The sequence below is a fragment of the Meles meles genome, chromosome 3 (assembly GCF_922984935.1).
Source record: "Meles meles chromosome 3, mMelMel3.1 paternal haplotype, whole genome shotgun sequence".
Lineage (NCBI taxonomy): Eukaryota > Metazoa > Chordata > Mammalia > Carnivora > Mustelidae > Meles > Meles meles.
Genome location: NC_060068.1, coordinates 153,288,130 through 153,304,632, shown reverse-complemented (window position 1 = coordinate 153,304,632; position 16,503 = coordinate 153,288,130).

The window sequence follows — 16,503 nt, the reverse complement described above, 5'->3', positions numbered from 1 at the left end:
GAGAGAGAGAACAGAAAGCAGGCTCCCTGCTAGACAGAGACCCTGAGATCATGAACTGAGCCAAAGGCAGAGACTTTAACCCATTGAGACACCCAAGTGCCCCCAAATCATGATTTTCTAACTGCATTATTCCTTCTACATTTTTAGTGGAATTCTACTTTACTTTCTTCTCTCCCACCTGTTTGTTTGTGTATATCAGTATAGTTTGTGGATTCTCATTTTATTCTATGGGTTATAACCTATTATTAGCATTATTTATTTTGTTGTTCAAATTGTCCTTGATTTGACCATTGGGGGCCCCTTCAAGTAGGCTCCTATGTGCCTTTTTTTTTAAGTTTTTTTTTTTTTAAGATTTTATTTATTTATTTGATAGAGAGTGAGAGAGAGCATGACAGGGGAGAAGGTCAAAGGGAGAAGCAGACTCCTCATGGAGCTGGGACCCTGATGCGGGACTTGATCCCGGGATTCCAGGATCATGACCTGAGCCAAAGGCAGTCGCTTAACCAACTGAGCCACCCAGGTGCCCCTTCTATGTGCTTTTGACAAATCCCCATCATTTCTTTCTTAGGACTTTCTTACCTCTAACAGCATAAAATATTGCATTCCCATCTTGTTCTTTCTTTGCCTCAGACCTAGAATCAGCCATTTCTCCAAAGAATCCTAGTAATTCTTACAGGAAAATGGTGTTAAGAAACCAAGATCTGGGCAATTAAGATCTGTATTCATTAGTACTGAGTGTCATTGCTTCTAGGCTTTCTCTCAGATAGATACTTAGGTCTATTTCTATGTGCATCTACATATTAAAAATCATGAATTCATGTTGTTAACCTCCAATTCTAATCCAGTATCACTGAATTCATTCTAGCCTTCCCCCTTTCCTTATTTATAATTCTTTTTTCTGACTGTTCTCATTTTTAAACTCTATTAATCTATTTGCTGAATCCTAGGATATACAGTAAGTGGTTTTAGTCTACCCCTTTGACTGTATAGCACCTACTTACATCCATCTGCCCATACACTCGTTTTTGTTTTTTTTTTTAATATTCATCCGTAGGGGTGCCTGGGTGGCTAGGTGGGTTAAAGCCTCTGCCTTCGGCTCAGGTCATGATCCCACGGTCCTGGGATCGAGCCCCACATCGGGCTCTCTGCTCAGCGGGCAGCCTGCTTCCTCCTCTCTCTCTGCCTGCCTCTCTGCCTACTTGTGATCTCTGTCAAATAAATAAATAAAATCTTTAAAAATTAATAATAAAATGTCCATCCGTATCTACATAAAGTACAATCATTCTGTCCCTTGAAATAGACTACCCAAATATCATTCAACAGTACGTCTAGTTCCATGTCCAGGACTTATGGGGATAGGAAACTTTCTTCTTTCAGTCTGTCTGTTTGCAGCTCCTCCTGGTTGGTTAAAGTATGGCTAAGACAAATGTATCAATCACCAACACATCCAATATATAGAATAGTAGAGAAAGACCAGGGATGGCTACAATGAAAGAAATCCCAATTGTGAAAGAGGAGAGTTGGGAAAGCATGCATGTGTGCACACACACACCCCAACACAGACACGTTCTGGACAATAATACAGGTAAGACATTACTCCCCTGGGGTGGCTATGTGACTTGGAGGTGAACATGACTTAAAACAGTCTGATCAGGGTGAATCTCAGAACTCTGGCTCAGAAATACTGGTACCAAGGATCTGCTTTTTTCTTCTCAGCTTCATGTTCTGATAATGCTCTGACAGTGGAGGTGTAGGTGAAGTGATTTGGCAAGGCTCTGGTTTTCTTTTCTTGGAGGCCTTTTGTCCAGTGACATAGCTAGAGAAGTTTCCCTTTCTAGGAGCTGCATAATCCCCTTTCCCATGTGGGACTTCAAGGAGGCTGAGATTGCCATGGGAGCTGAACAGTCCTAGACCGTGGTCAGGACTGGGATTTCTTAAACCATATAGCTCCTTCATAAACTTAGTCATCATCAAGATATTAGACTCATCACTTCCGGAGGCTAAGAACCATAGACAGACCGCTTGTCTCTGGTTGTTGTATTTGAGTCTGGGACTTTGTATTGTCTAATGCCAGGCCCCTGTTGTAGGATCGTCCCCTAAAGCCGCAGTGTAATGGCTGTTAACTTTTGTATTGGCTCCTGTTTCTGGGAAGTTTCTGACATAACTTGGTGTGGAATGATTTCTTCCCTGACCAGGTTCCATCACAGCTGCTTTTATGTGCTTTGTCAGGTGAGGGCTGTTTGGTAGGATGTTTGGGGAGTGGCCTCAGGCTTGTCTTTTGCCCCAGTCTTACCTCCTGTCTTTACATGTATGAAACTTCTCTTGGAGTAGAGTGTTTGGTCTTTGCAGCACTAGATTCCAGTCATCTTGATTGCAGTCCAGACCCAGAGATGGCCTTTCTAAGCAAAACCACGCTTCCTTCCTTCTCTGTCTTCAGATGGGTCACTTCTCTTAGATTGTTTCTTTATTGTAGGAACGTTCTGTAATCAACAATCCTGGATATTTCCCACCATTTCCCCTTATACGCCTCTAGGTCCAGGCCTGGCTCCCAACAGGCTACTGCTGTTTGTCTCCTCACTTCTGTTTGGCCAAATCCACATTTTGGGGTTGGATTTTACTGGACCTCATTCCTGAAACCAAATTTCTATATTGGTTATGCCATCTCTGGTGTGAGAAACAGGGGAGTTGGTTCGTATCAGCCAGGCAATAAAGGAATCTATTGGCCCTTATACCTTGAAGTTCAGACATGAGGCAAACCCCAGAGTGGGGACCACTTAGCTGCATCTTCACATAGGCTTTGACCTTAAGCACTTCCCATCCTAGCAGCAAAATGGCCCCAGCAGCTCTTGACATTATATCTTCATCCTCCAATGCTATGAGGAAAAGCACTGAAAACAACTTTGATACCAGGATTGCATGCCAGAATCCCAAGGTTAATGCTGATTGGACTGTTTAGATTACCTGGCAACCCCTAAACCAATGGGGAGTTGAATATATGTGGCCTAAGCCAACCAGTGCCCATTCCATGGGGGGACAGAGGTGGCAACGCTAGACCTCTACTTGAAAACAGCATGCCGAGAGAAAGGGGAAAGTGAATTTTGGGTAGGCAACTAATAATAATCCATTACCGAGCCTTTAAAAAACTTAAAAAGTAACTTCATGTTATTTTTTTTTAATAGCATTTATCGGTATTGAACTGATGACCCTCCCAAGAATCTAAGGCTGCATGAGAACCGGGACCTTATCTGTCTTGTTCATTTCACTTGAAATACAATGCCTGGCATTCAATAAATATTTGCTTAATAAATGAATGAATGCATTGTGTTTATCCTGCATCTCTGAGACCTTCCAGCATAATGTCCCAAACCTCTAGGGCATGCATATTTCATCTGAGATGCTTGGGCTTAAAGCTTCACAGCTGGTAAGTGGACAGCCAAAACCTGAACTCAGGCTTGCTGACTCCACATCTCTTGCATTTCCGTCTAGTCCAAGCTGCTCTCGTGTGTTAAAATGAGCCCTCAGAGTTTTAGCACAGCTGTGCTCAGGAGACATGTAGGAAATACATAAAATATGCTGACAGCTAGTGTCCAAATAACAATCTGGAAGATTAACAGGACTCTAAAACTGGCATGAATTGTTATCTGTTTTTCTGTTCTGCAGCTATCAACATGCTCCAAGTTAAAATCATATCCTGCCTGATAGTATGTGAAGGGAGAGGATTGATCAGTCGCTTGTCTCCTTTCTCATTTTGTCACGGCAATAATAGAAGGCACTTTATAATTTTTCTTATTGCATGTTGCCTCTGTTGAAGATGAACCCTTTTTATCTATCTGATGGTGTTAGTAGGAAAGACTGATCAACAGGGTAGGAACACCAATTGATTGTCTTCCAGAGCGAGGTACTTCAGTCATTCATTCATTTACATATTCTAATTTTTATCCACTTATTGAATATTCATTGAGTACCTTCCATGCAGCAGGCACTGTGCTAGGGGCTAGAGAAATAACATATAGCACAGGCTAGGGAGACAGTACAATGCATGGACTAAGATAACAAACTGAAGTCCTAAAGATCAGAGTTCATATTCTGGCTTTGCTGTAGTCTGTGAGAGCCTTGGCATACACAGTTGACATATCTTTGTCTTATTTGTTTCATTACATGAAATTGTTCTTTTTTTTAAGATTTTTTATCACTAAGTAATCTCTATACCCAACATGGGGCTCAAATCTACAACCCTGAGATCAAGAGTTTCTTGCTCTACGTACTGAGCCAGCCAGCAGCCCCAGGAAATTTCTCTTTAACTTACACACAGTTATTTTGCTTACATAGGATAATTTAAATGTTGTACTTACCGTGTCTGACACATTACAGTTTCTCAGTTAAGTGTTATTTTTATTACTAGATGGTCCCTATCCCAAGTTGCTGACTTAACAATGAGTTCAGAAAATAGAAGTCTTCACACTTAATTTCCCCCCAAATGTTCTAAGTGTTATTTTCCCCCATACATGAGCAAGGAAATTGAGAATTTCAAGAATTTGTCCAGGCCTCAATTAATGAGTAAATGAGGCAGAATTAAAAATTCAGAGATGTCAGAGTCCAAAGTCATGTTATCTTCAATTATCTGCATGAGGAAATGAGACAGTGGCTCTAGTCCTGACTTCAGATTAGTGGTTCTCAGCCCTGGAGAGCACTTACAAAGCAGCAACTGCCAGGACCCTGTTCCAATTCAATTAAGTCAGCATCAGGATCAGGGCTCATGAGGCATCGAGTATTTTCAAAATCTCCCCAGGAGAGTCTAACAGGCAGCCCGAGTTGAGAACCACTCAACACTCCCAAGGCTCTTCCAGCCTCAACAGTCCGTCCCTTTTATATAGACGGCAGTTGTCAGAATGAGGTGGGCACTCATAGAAGCAGGGACATTCCCAGGACTTTCTTCCCTGGGGTTCCATGTCATTACTGTGTCCGTTAGAGGAAAGGTGGGTGCAGGTAGAGCTCCTTATACCTAAGGCCATTGCTATGGAGTTTTAAAACAGGGTAGAGAACCCACGCAGAGTCCCCAGCAGCTGCATGAGGGCTGGTGAAGGGGAGTGATGAGAACCCAAGCTCCCTCTTCAATGTGGGGTTGACAGACCAACAGCATCCTTCACACACGGAGGAAGGAGCAGCCTGGGAAATGTCCCAAACAAATGCAGCTGTTCTTTGTTTCTGGAGAGGATGCCAATAACATTTTGTTCCTTGGGGTTCTCAAGAGTGAAAAGTGTGCATAGCTATAAAAACAAATCCATAGGGATAATGATCATACTAACCTAAATGTCATTTAGACACTTATTTAAGTTAATTAGTCATAACATTCTGACCTATAGTCTACCACAGACTTTGTATCAGGACATTCAATAAAGGGAAGAAGAATAGTTCATCAGCCACTAGATCCCCTCTGGGATATTTCGGTCACTCAGAGTCAAAGTTTCTGCAGCTGCTGAAAGGGGGGTCATTTCTAAAACTAATCCCAGAGTGTGGTCCACATACATCTAATCTGTCCCCTGTCTGATTTGTTCCTCATAGCAATTCTGGGAGACACGTGATCAGGTAGCATTTTCCTATTTTACCGAGTTAGAAACTGAGGCTTAAAAAGGTTAAGTGAGGGACGCCTGGGTGGCTCAGTCAGTTAGGCAGCTGCCTTTGGCTTGGGTCATGATCCCAAGGGTTCTGGGATTGAGTCCCGCATAGGGCTCCTTGCTCAGTGGGGATCCTGCTTCTCTCTCTGCCTCTGCCTGCCACTTTGCCTGCTTGTGCTCTCTCTCTGACAAATAAATAAATAAAATCTTAAAAAAAAAAAAAGGTTAAGTGACTTGCTCAATGACTAGGAAATGCACATCCTACAATCAAGCATAACTCACCAGATTCTAAATTCTCAAGTCGATGTTCAACTGAGTCAGGGGATATTACCCTACGCAGGCACTCCATGGATGCGAAAACCTACCAACCAAATGAATGCAGAGACATTCCGGTAGAGACATAGGTATTGGATTCTGATTATTTATTACTGACATGTTAAGGATGAACCATCGCACTCCCTTCCGGGATCCAAGAAGAATATGCCTAAGGCTAGCACAGGGGACCCAGACCCTGGGGTCTTCCTCACCTCATGACCCCCATCCCAGTCTCAAGTATCAGGCAGTGCAATGCTGAAGCTTCATGTACCCTGCCTCTGGAATAGGCCCAGTACCCCAAAAAACATTCAGTTAGGGGATGAATAAAAATTACCACCCATGAGAAACAGTTGAGAAAAAGCAATCATAGCTGGGGATGGACTGTCACTATCCAATAGAAATAGAATATAAGCCACACACATAATTTTAAATTTTCTAGTATATACCAAAAAGGGTAACAGGAACAGGTGAAATTAATAATATATTTTATTTAACCCAGTATAGCCAAGATGTTTCAAATTATGATATAGAATTCAAATTATTCAAATTCTATTTGAATATTACTCAAATAATACATATTATTTCAAGAAATGTTCAGATTATATAATCTACATAAAAAATTCATAATGAGATAATTAATTTTTTGTTGTTTTGCTACTGGGTCTTCAAATTCTGGTGTGCACTTTACACTTGTACCATATTACAACTCAAACGAGCCATGGCTCATGTGTTCAGTACCCACAGGTGGCTAGTGGCTAGGCAGAGCCAGTCTAAACCACCTCAACATAAATATTGGGCTGCTGTCCTTACTATATAAAATTAGCTTTCTTCTTCTTCTTTTTTTTTTTTTTAAGATTTTATTTATTTGAGAGAGAGTGAGCCAGAAAGAAGGAGCAGGGGGAGGGAGAAGCAGACTCCCCACTGAGCAGGGAGCCCAATGTGGGGCTTGATCCCTGAAACCTGGGATCATGACCAGAGCCCAAGGCAGACGCCTAACTGACTGAGCCACCCAGGCGCCCCTATAAAATTAGCTTTCTGATGGCTTTCTCGTTATTTGGGGTTTGATTTGCAGCAAGCTAGATTCTGATTGAACATGAAGGATAGGGTTTCCATTAGTAAGGCCGCGGAGTTTTTACAAAGTATTGTTATTGCCAGATGCTGCATTTGGCTCTGGGAGCATGGGGGTGAGGAAAACAGAGCCCTGGAATCCTCTGAGTGGAGATACTTAAGGATAACTATCCATCCATCTGAAGTTCTGGGAGGACAGTTCTAATTCGAAGCTCGTGGGATTACAGAGAGAAATAATGAAAAATGGAGATGATATAGAATTACAATTCAACAAGTATCCTATTGTGAGCTCTGGCACTACTACGGGTGGTAGATTATATGAAAAATATACAAGATAGGATGTTAAGCACCTAGAAGATGTACATATGAAAGAGCTGTGTGCTTTGGTTCCCACAACGCTTCCCACTCACACAGGATTTGAGTTTAAGACATTCATCTTGGATGCAATCTTAGGAAACATGGTAAGGGAGAGGGGGAAGCCAATCCACGATACACGAAGGAGGGGGTCACTGCTAGGGACTACTAGGGCTTGATCCCTCTGGGGATCCTCTCAGAGGCTGCGTGGAACATGGAACACCCTCGCTGGGACACAAGGGAGCTGGGCTCTTCATCCTTCAGCCCAACCCTTGCTGATTAAAGGTCCTTTCTGGGGCATTAGCACCTGCACTTTCAGCCTGCCGTGCTCTTGGCCTGAGCTCACGCCTGCTGCCAGAGAACACCCGCAGGGAGGGAAGGAAGGGACAGGAAGCTGTGAGTGTGCGTGAACTTTCACAGGCAATTCTGGAGTAGGCCAAGAAGATAGGACTTGGGTCCCAACAGTGTCTGCAACAAGGATCAACACTCCAAAGCTCCTCTCACCACGGTACCAGACACTGCTCTAAGCACTTCACAGGTCAATGCACTTAATCTTCACAACGCTAGACGGTAAGGCACCTATTACTATCCCCATTTCAAAAAGGAGAACATTTAGGCATAGAGAGGCCATGTAATTGTCCCAAGTTCATACAGTCAGGGGGAGACAGGGCCAGGCTCAGAGTTGGGTGTCTTTTTTTATTTTTAAGAGTTTATTCATTTATTTGTCAGAGAGAGTAGAAATACAAGTGGGGGAGAGGGAGACAGAGGGAGAAGCAGGTTCCCCGCTGAGCAAGAAGCCTGATGTCAGACTGGATCCGACCTGGACCCTGCGATCATGACCTGAGCTGAAGGCAGATGCTTAACTGAATGAGCCCCCCAGGCACCCCAGGGTGTCTTAATCACTGTGCACCAAGCTACCAAATACTAAAGTTACTCCCCCAAACCAGACCAGCCTTTCAGAGAAAGCCTTCCCAGTCATGCTTCACAAATACGGTATCTTCTGTTTCAACAGATTGCCTTATGAGCTCTCCTCTCCATTTTACATTCTGGATGATCTACACAACTCTTATCATCAAAATCTCTGCAGAGAAAGTGGAAAGCTCCAGACCCAGAGCTAGGCTAGAGTTAGCAAAGATAGAGCTTTGCTGAGCTGTGTGTTCTAGAAATAAAGGGGGTATTTTATATGACAAGTACCAAGACTGCATGTCCCCAAAAGCGTTCATAAAACTACAATATGCAAAGGCAGTTTTCTCTGGAAAAATAAGTGACACCCTCAGGGGCTGGACCCTCACGGAACAAATTCATTATTTTCCCACCCACTGCCTTCCAGCCTCCTCTGCTGGATCTCTCTTCCTCACAGCGTGGAGGTACCTCAGACAGACCCCTTATCTCTTCCAGTCAGTCAGAAATCAAGGGTGTCTCATTTTTCAGGTATTAAAAAGCCTAGTTCATCTAACACAAAACTTCAATCTCCCATGTATTTCAAAGCTCCCCTTCTCCCCCGTTCAGTTCTGACCCAGGCTCAAACACTGACATTAAAGAAGGGAAGTGGGTATTGATCAGCTCCTTAATTGCCCTGAAACACCCTCTTCTCAACTTATTCTGTGGCTTCCAACTCCTCCAGCACTAGGGCAAGGAGAGGGAGGAGAGGGAAAGGGGCCAAAAGCTACACTTGACCAGCGCTATCGCAATAATGTCACGGTGCCCACTACCTGCCAAATCATGACTTTTTCTTTCACACACCACTTCTGTTGGTTGCTTGGAGTCTCCTTGCTGGGGACCTCTCTGCAAACAGAGTACTATCCCCTGGCGGACCACTCCAGGTCCTCTTAGCTCCTATAAAACAGCTGACCCTTCTGTCTCTGCCAGGTTGTCTGGTCCCTGTGGGCAGACCCTTGGGGTGGGGTCCTTTCAAGGAAACCAGATCCGGGCTTTTATCTGAGGTGTCCTCCCTGACCCCCAGCTGACAAGATGACACCCATCCCTGCCCGTGACAGACTGGAAGTGTTATTTGCTGGCCCTATGGCCCTTCTCTTCACCCCACCACTGAGGACAATTCTATCAATCTTTCTCCCTCAGACTTTGCAGACTCTGTGCCCTGCCAACTCTAGAGAACATTCATCAAGCTTGCCCAAGAATTCTCTCTGAACCCATCGTCATCTTGGGTTTCTGTAGTGAGGGGTGCATGGTCAACAGCCCAGATCTTCAACCCTTTTCCAGCTCCTCTCACACATTTGATTTGAGTGGGAGACTGGGAGGAAATACTCTGTTCAGGAGAATTCTCTCTCGCTGACCTTCTTGTAGCATCGTTATTGCCTTTTTTATGGGTAGGTAAGGACGGGTGATATGCTATGGGTAGCAAAACTCATTCCAACTTCTTAGCAAGTCTTGCTGATGGTCTAGAACTCACTGCCCTCAGCTTTGGAGCCTGAGCCAACAGGACCATGCTATTTCATTTCATGCTACAGATGAAGAGAGCTGGCCACCTCTCCAGGCTGGCTTAAATACAGCCCTGCTTAGTCACCCAAGGAGAAAATTGTAATTAAGTAATCAATTAAGGAATTAAATTTGAGCAATCATATTACCTCAAGTTGTTTTCCAACATTCAGTTTTAATATTCATAAGCTTAAGCTTTGTTTGTCTTTTCTAACCACAGGACAAGTCCTAAAATTGCTTGAAAAGGGTAGGAAATGCTTTTTCTTCTTTTAGACATATGGAAAAATATGCCAGGTGTAATACAGAAAAGTGGGCCAAGGACCCTTAGTTCCACCAAAATACCAATCACTTAATGAAGAAGCCTTGACAAAAGGGGCATCAGAATGTAAGCCTTTGAAAGCTGTGTTCCCCTCTTTCACTAGCACTTAGCCACAGAAAAACTTGAATTAAGTTGAATTCTGAAACTGAATAATTTCTATTTCTATCTCTGGGGAGACAGAGGGAGAAACAGATCAAGAGAATACCTTTTTAAATGTTTAGTGAAACTTCACATCCAAAGAAACACAGATCTGTCTTCCTCTCTGATCATATATATATAATCTCTTCCACTTGAATTGGTTGATCTATAAACCATTCTTTCCATGTCATTTTTCTTCCTTCTTATAGAGGATCTGTATGAATCACTGTGGCCATAAAACTGTATGACTGAATACTGATAATTACATGACTTTTAACTGGAAGAGAAAAATGTTTTAGTCCTCCAGCTCCTCACGGAACCGTCTTAGTCAGCCATAGATTTTCTGTCAGTGAGCAGCCAAGAGTCGGGCTTCACTGGCTAGGGGGTCTACCGTCTGTCTGTGGAAGACTCGGGCACGCTAACCAACAAGACTCAGAGAGGCAGCTTGCTGCAGCTTTCCTAGAATCCTTGTTCAAGCGGGACCTCCGCCTGGCCTACAGGGGCGGCCATGTCCCAGAGCTGGCAACACCCCAGCTCCCCGCACCCCCACAGGCTCTTGGCCAGATCCCTCTGCCTGACCCTGCCTGGCAACAGGATGCCTGCGTACAGAGGGACAAACCTTCTCCCCTTCCACTCTGACATGACATCAGCCAGCACAAGAAGTACCAAAGTACAGGAGATTGGTTTAAATTGTGATTTCACCTGTTCCCTCAAAATAAAAATGATGTGCCTTTAATTACAACACGTTCCCTTCATAATACTGAACACTATATTTACGGGACAGCAGTTCCAGCCGGGGGCACCCCACTCAGTATCTTCCTTCCAAGTGCCGTCAGATGCGCTAGCTCACTGGAGTGGGGGTGGGGGGGTGGGGAGGAGATGGCACGAGTATTACGATCTCTCTTTAAAGCCATGGAAACGGGTCATCACACCGGATAACTAACATGCCTCGCGTCACGAAGCCAGGCGCTCCCAGGGTCAGAACTGAAACCTGGTCTCCTTACCCTCAGAGTTCTCCTGCATTCACTGGGGAGAGGAAGGCTGCATGGCATTTGTTTAAAGAATAGTTTGTATTTTTTTCTGATTACAGAAGTAATGTGTATTCATGGGGGTGGGGAAAGAAAACACAAAGCACTAGTTTAAAAAAAAAAAAGAAAAGAAAAATCATCCATATTCCCAGACCAACACAATGACTGCTATTAACATTTGGAAGTATAATCTCATATGCAAATGTTTCTTTAAAAGTGGTTTCTCACTGTGCACACTGTTGTTCAATGAGGTTTCTTTCCTTTTCTTCCCAATTCTAAAGGTAACACATGCTTCTTATAGGAAAACCAGAAAAACATGGATGATCACAAAGAACATCAAAACCATCCTCTAAACCCACCATGAGGCAACCCTTGAGAAGTACTTTCACTGAACTTGACATTTAGAAAGGCCATAAAGTGGCCACATGCCTCTAAGGCAAGGGTAAGTAAGATGTCTTAGGAAAGATTAAGGAACCAGTCCTCTGTCCTTTAGAATCTTAAGCTGATTTGTCTCAAATGAATGTCTCTTTATTCCAGCTTCCCTATTCATGAACACAGGCAAGGATTTCCAATTAACTTCACAAGAATATTTTGGGGATCAGTGACATAACATGGGCTCGGAGTTCTGAATGTTCTGAAGGACATCTATAATTTCTAGGCCACGAACCGTACTCATTCAACTGAAGTTTCTCCTTGCCAAGCCAGACCACATGGAATTGGGGCCACATAAACACAGCAGAAGGTGGTTTGGCCGGAGATACACCCTCGAGTTTTATCTCGGCCAGGGAAAGGAAGGAGCTGACCAAGCAGAGGAGAATGTGGAAGCCTATCCTTCCTCTCTACAGGCAAAACCACCCAAGCCACAGCCACGCACAGGTGCTAACGGCTCTATGAGGGAGACCGCTCTCTATTCTAGAACACATGCTCATTTTTCTTCGAAACCTTTTTTTTCTTTTGCTGTATATCTCTCTAAATTCCCTTGAAAATGACAGTCAGCACGCAGACTGGCCCGCCATCTAACTTAATAACCGTCCTAATCATGTAGCTGTACCTACGTAAATTGAATAGACACAAGGTCTTAACCAGCCAAATGGCAGCACCAAGATGAAAGTATTTTGCTGCTACAGAACATGAAGTCTCAATGGCAACTCCTGAGAGAGGTGAATTTTTGGTCATGTCCTCAAAGAGGCCCCCAGAGTAAAGCACTTAGAACTGTGTTACTGGCTAAGATAAAACAGAACAAACAAAGCAAATGAAAACACTAAGCATCATTCTTGGCGCCTCCCTCTTTCTCATTCCCCATATCCAATGAGTCAGCAAGCTCTGCTGAGTCTAACTAGGTCTCAAACCCTCACTTTCTGCCACCCCCACTTCTGTCAGCACCGTCCACGCTGTACTTATCTCTCATGTGGTCCGCGGCTCCCGACGTCGCGGTGGTTCCCATTTCCGCTCTCTCTGTCCCCCTGCCAGAGTGATCCTACCGAAACACAGATCTGACAGTGCCTGAAAACCTTCCAAGGGTTTCCCACAGTTCTTTGAATCAAAGAGTCCTTTCCACGCAGTAAAAATCGCTCTTTTGAGTGTATGATTTTGACAAACACATAGTGATGTAACCATCACAGCTTTCAAAATAGAGAACAGATCGCTTTTGTGATGAAAAATGAAGCTGTCATAAAAACTCAGGGTTTTGCATGTGAAAGTAAGTTTTCCTTCCCTTTGGGTAAATACCCTGGAGTGGTGTTTCTGAGAGTATGACAAATGTACAGTTCATTTCGTAAGTAACTGCCAAGCTGTGCCCCAAACAGGCTGTACCATTTTGCTTCCCTGTGTTGTTGGATAGGGTCTGGACTCACTCCATAGTAGGTTTTCCAGGGTTCTCCTGCCTCCTGCCTCCCGCCTCTCCCTCCACCCACAGCTCTCACCACCGCCCCACCCCTCCCACACCCCTTCCACACCCCAGGCCCCAGCTATGCTCAACTTCTTCCCCCGTTGTGTTCTGCTCATCTCCAGGACTTCCGACATGCTTGTCTTCAGCCCAAACTACCTGCACACACGCCCCCCCTGCCCTTACCTAAGCATCGTTTATATCTGACCAACTCATTGACTTAAATGTTATCGCTGTCAGGAAGTTTCCTGCGCCTAAATTATTTCCCCATGTACTTCTTTCATCTCCTCATTCAGCAAAGGTTTGATGAATAACCTCCAGGATCTAGGTTCTGCTCCAGGCACCGAGGAGATGGCAGGGAGGGAAGCAGACAAAAGTCGAGGCTTCTGACGACAATGGTTGATATCACCACCAACGACACAGATATAGACTAGAATGTCGGGTGGTAGCAAGGACTATAAAAAATGAAATAAAGCAGAGCCATGGGCAAAACCAGAGTAGAATGTGGGGCCATTTGAGATAGAACGTCTGGTGGACGCCTTTCTGTGGTATGAGCGATACAGGGGAGCAACTCCGCAGTCGCTGGGGAAAGGTCATTCCAGGCAGAGCGAGCAGCAAAGACAATGATGTGAAGGCAGAAAACAAGAGGTATGAGGAAGCTGCCATGTTCAGGAAGTAGCCTGGGAACCAGTGGCAGGAACCCATGACCCAGGGAAGAGGCCCAGAAGACGGGACCAGAGAGTCAGGGGCACGCCCCACCCTGTCACCACGCCCCACCCTGTCACCACGCTTAGGACCCGCTGCCCCGCTACTGCTTCCCAAGTTGCTCATCTTTCCCATCCGGCCATGTGCTCAGGGAGGCTCAGACCATTCATTCTGTCATTACTGACTGCAAGGGCTTAGCTCGGTGTCGGCCACACAGTAGGTTCTTACTAAATCTTCGAATGGATGAATAAGTGGGCGAGATACTCAACCACATGAGGTCTCCTGCTTGAATGAGAAACCTCTGAAAGGACACATGAGCCCACGCCACTGGTGGAGAAAGGGAGGCTCAGAGGGCTTGACACGACTTTTGCCGAGGGAGCAGTGAGGAGCACAGCTGGAATTCAGCCCCCTTCACAACACCTGCACTGTGTGTCCTGGGCCAGGAAGCAACACACTCTCACATCCAAACATCTTTCTGCCTCTCCTTATTCTCCGTCTGCTGACCAGGAATATGAAAGACTATCTCTGGGCCATTCCTTAGGGCAGCGGTTGGTGGGGTCGGGGGGACACCCCAGAAGTCAACAACTGTTTTTTATTTGACCCACAGAATGATTTCAAAAAACTGGAAAACGTCTTCATAAAAAAAAATTAAAATTTCTGGCCTATCTTGAAAAATCTGAAGATGTGGCAATGCTGAGTCTGTGATCTCCAAGCAAAAGCCCATTGAGCTGCAGAAGTGACTGACTGTCCCCATACACGGCGTGTGTCCCCTAGAGTTTGCCACAGCTCTCCATGTGCTGGTACCAGGGACCTGGCCCACTTCTCTAGCTAAGGCTGCTTGTCTACAGGCAATGGGTTTACTGCCCATAACCCATGCTTCAGGGCCACGGTGGAGGGAGTTTGGAGACCAGGGCCAGTCCCCTTGTGTCTTCTATTTCTCTTTCTGGCACATTCAGGGGGTTGAATCCAGAATGGAATGACGACCCAGAGTAGCCGAAAACTCAGGAAGTCAGGAAACAGAGGAGATGCACCCCCAGAACTCTGTGTGGCAGAGATCCTAAGACACAGGCAGGGAAGCAATGGTGAAGACAGAACCCACCCCCAGCCGGCTCAGGGCTCAGGCTCTTACCTGCATAGTAGCCTGTGTGGTTTGTGGCACCAGCTGCCGGCACCCCTGCTCCTCCCTTGACGATTTTACTCAGCAATGAGTCTAGATCATTGTTCCACGGAAGCATCAATGCGTAGCAGGCAGGATCGATCGGAGTGATGGCCTGGCTCAGGAGAACTCTGGAAAGGAGCTAGAAGAAATTTTCCATGCCAGTTTATGTAATCCAGCGTCTACCACAAGTCCTGGCACATGGTCACTGACCGAGTCCTTGCTGAAGATGAATGAACCCTGTGTGAGTTACTTGCCCTGCTTCATCTGGAGAGCAAGGGGTTTTCACTCCGCCAGCCCTGAAGACTTCACGCGGCTCCCACACTCCTGACTTCTATGGATTTCTAAGGACTTACAGGCAGAGGAGAGGTCAGCGATAAATACCACGGGTCTCCTCCATTTCCTGGTCTTTAATGAGGGCAGAAAAAGAACCAGGAAGGTTCCGGTTTTCTAGGGCCGAGCTGAAATAAGGCCATTAGTCATAGCTGCATTTCTCAGCCTTGGTGTCAGGGCGCACGGATCAAAAGTTCACATTTTGGGTATGAGCAGAGTTTATTTGCCAAAAATGAATTCATCAGAATTTGCCTGCAGGATTTAAGACACGTGGCTGGAACGGTGTGAGACGCAGGTGAGGCCTGTGTGGGCCGGCCAGGTGACGGACAGGGCCCGCCCGGCCAGGGCAATTTAAGGAGCACGCACAAAAGACTCCTTGCCCAGTGGCTTCCTTCTGTTAGGCTGCTTCGGTGCCTCAAACTCCCACTGTTAGTCCCACCTTCAAGTTAAGGCCTTGAAACACGGGGTCCAGATGCTCCAAGGTGTGGAGAGACGTTAACTCAAAAACATTTGCATCTGTTCCCATGTTTGGAGAATCATTTTCTCGGACAACAGTGGTGATATTTGCACCGTCCTGGACCACTAACCTGCACCCAGCACTAGATGTACCGTGGGTGCGTTTCAGTCCATGTCGTGTATGCTACCCTTGCTTACAGGGGTGAACGGAGGCTTGGCGAGAGCCAGAGGTCACACAACCCTAAATGGATTCAAACCCAGATCTGCCAATTCCAGATTCTCTCTCTCTCTCTCTCTCTTTTTATGGTATAACTTCTACACAGCGAAGTGCACAATCTTAAATGCATAGCTGGATGAGTGATTACATAGACGTCCAACTCACACAACTAGCACTCAGGCCAAAATAGAGAACATTCCCAGCACCCCGGGAGGCTCCTTCATGTCCCCTCCCAGCCAGCCCCCTAGGACCTCTCTCCTGCTGGCATAACTCTTTGGTTCTGTGAAGGGGGGTGGTGGCCCAGCCAAGCTCCGGGAGAAAGGAAACGGTCCAAAACAAAGGATATGGGGGGGAGGCGGACGGGTAGGGAGACAACATGGGGGAACTGCCTTGGGGAGAGACAAGGGCTTGTCCTCAGGCACCACCTGCTCCTGCAACACAGCCAGCCCCCGCCGAGGTAGCTGGGACAACCAGCAGC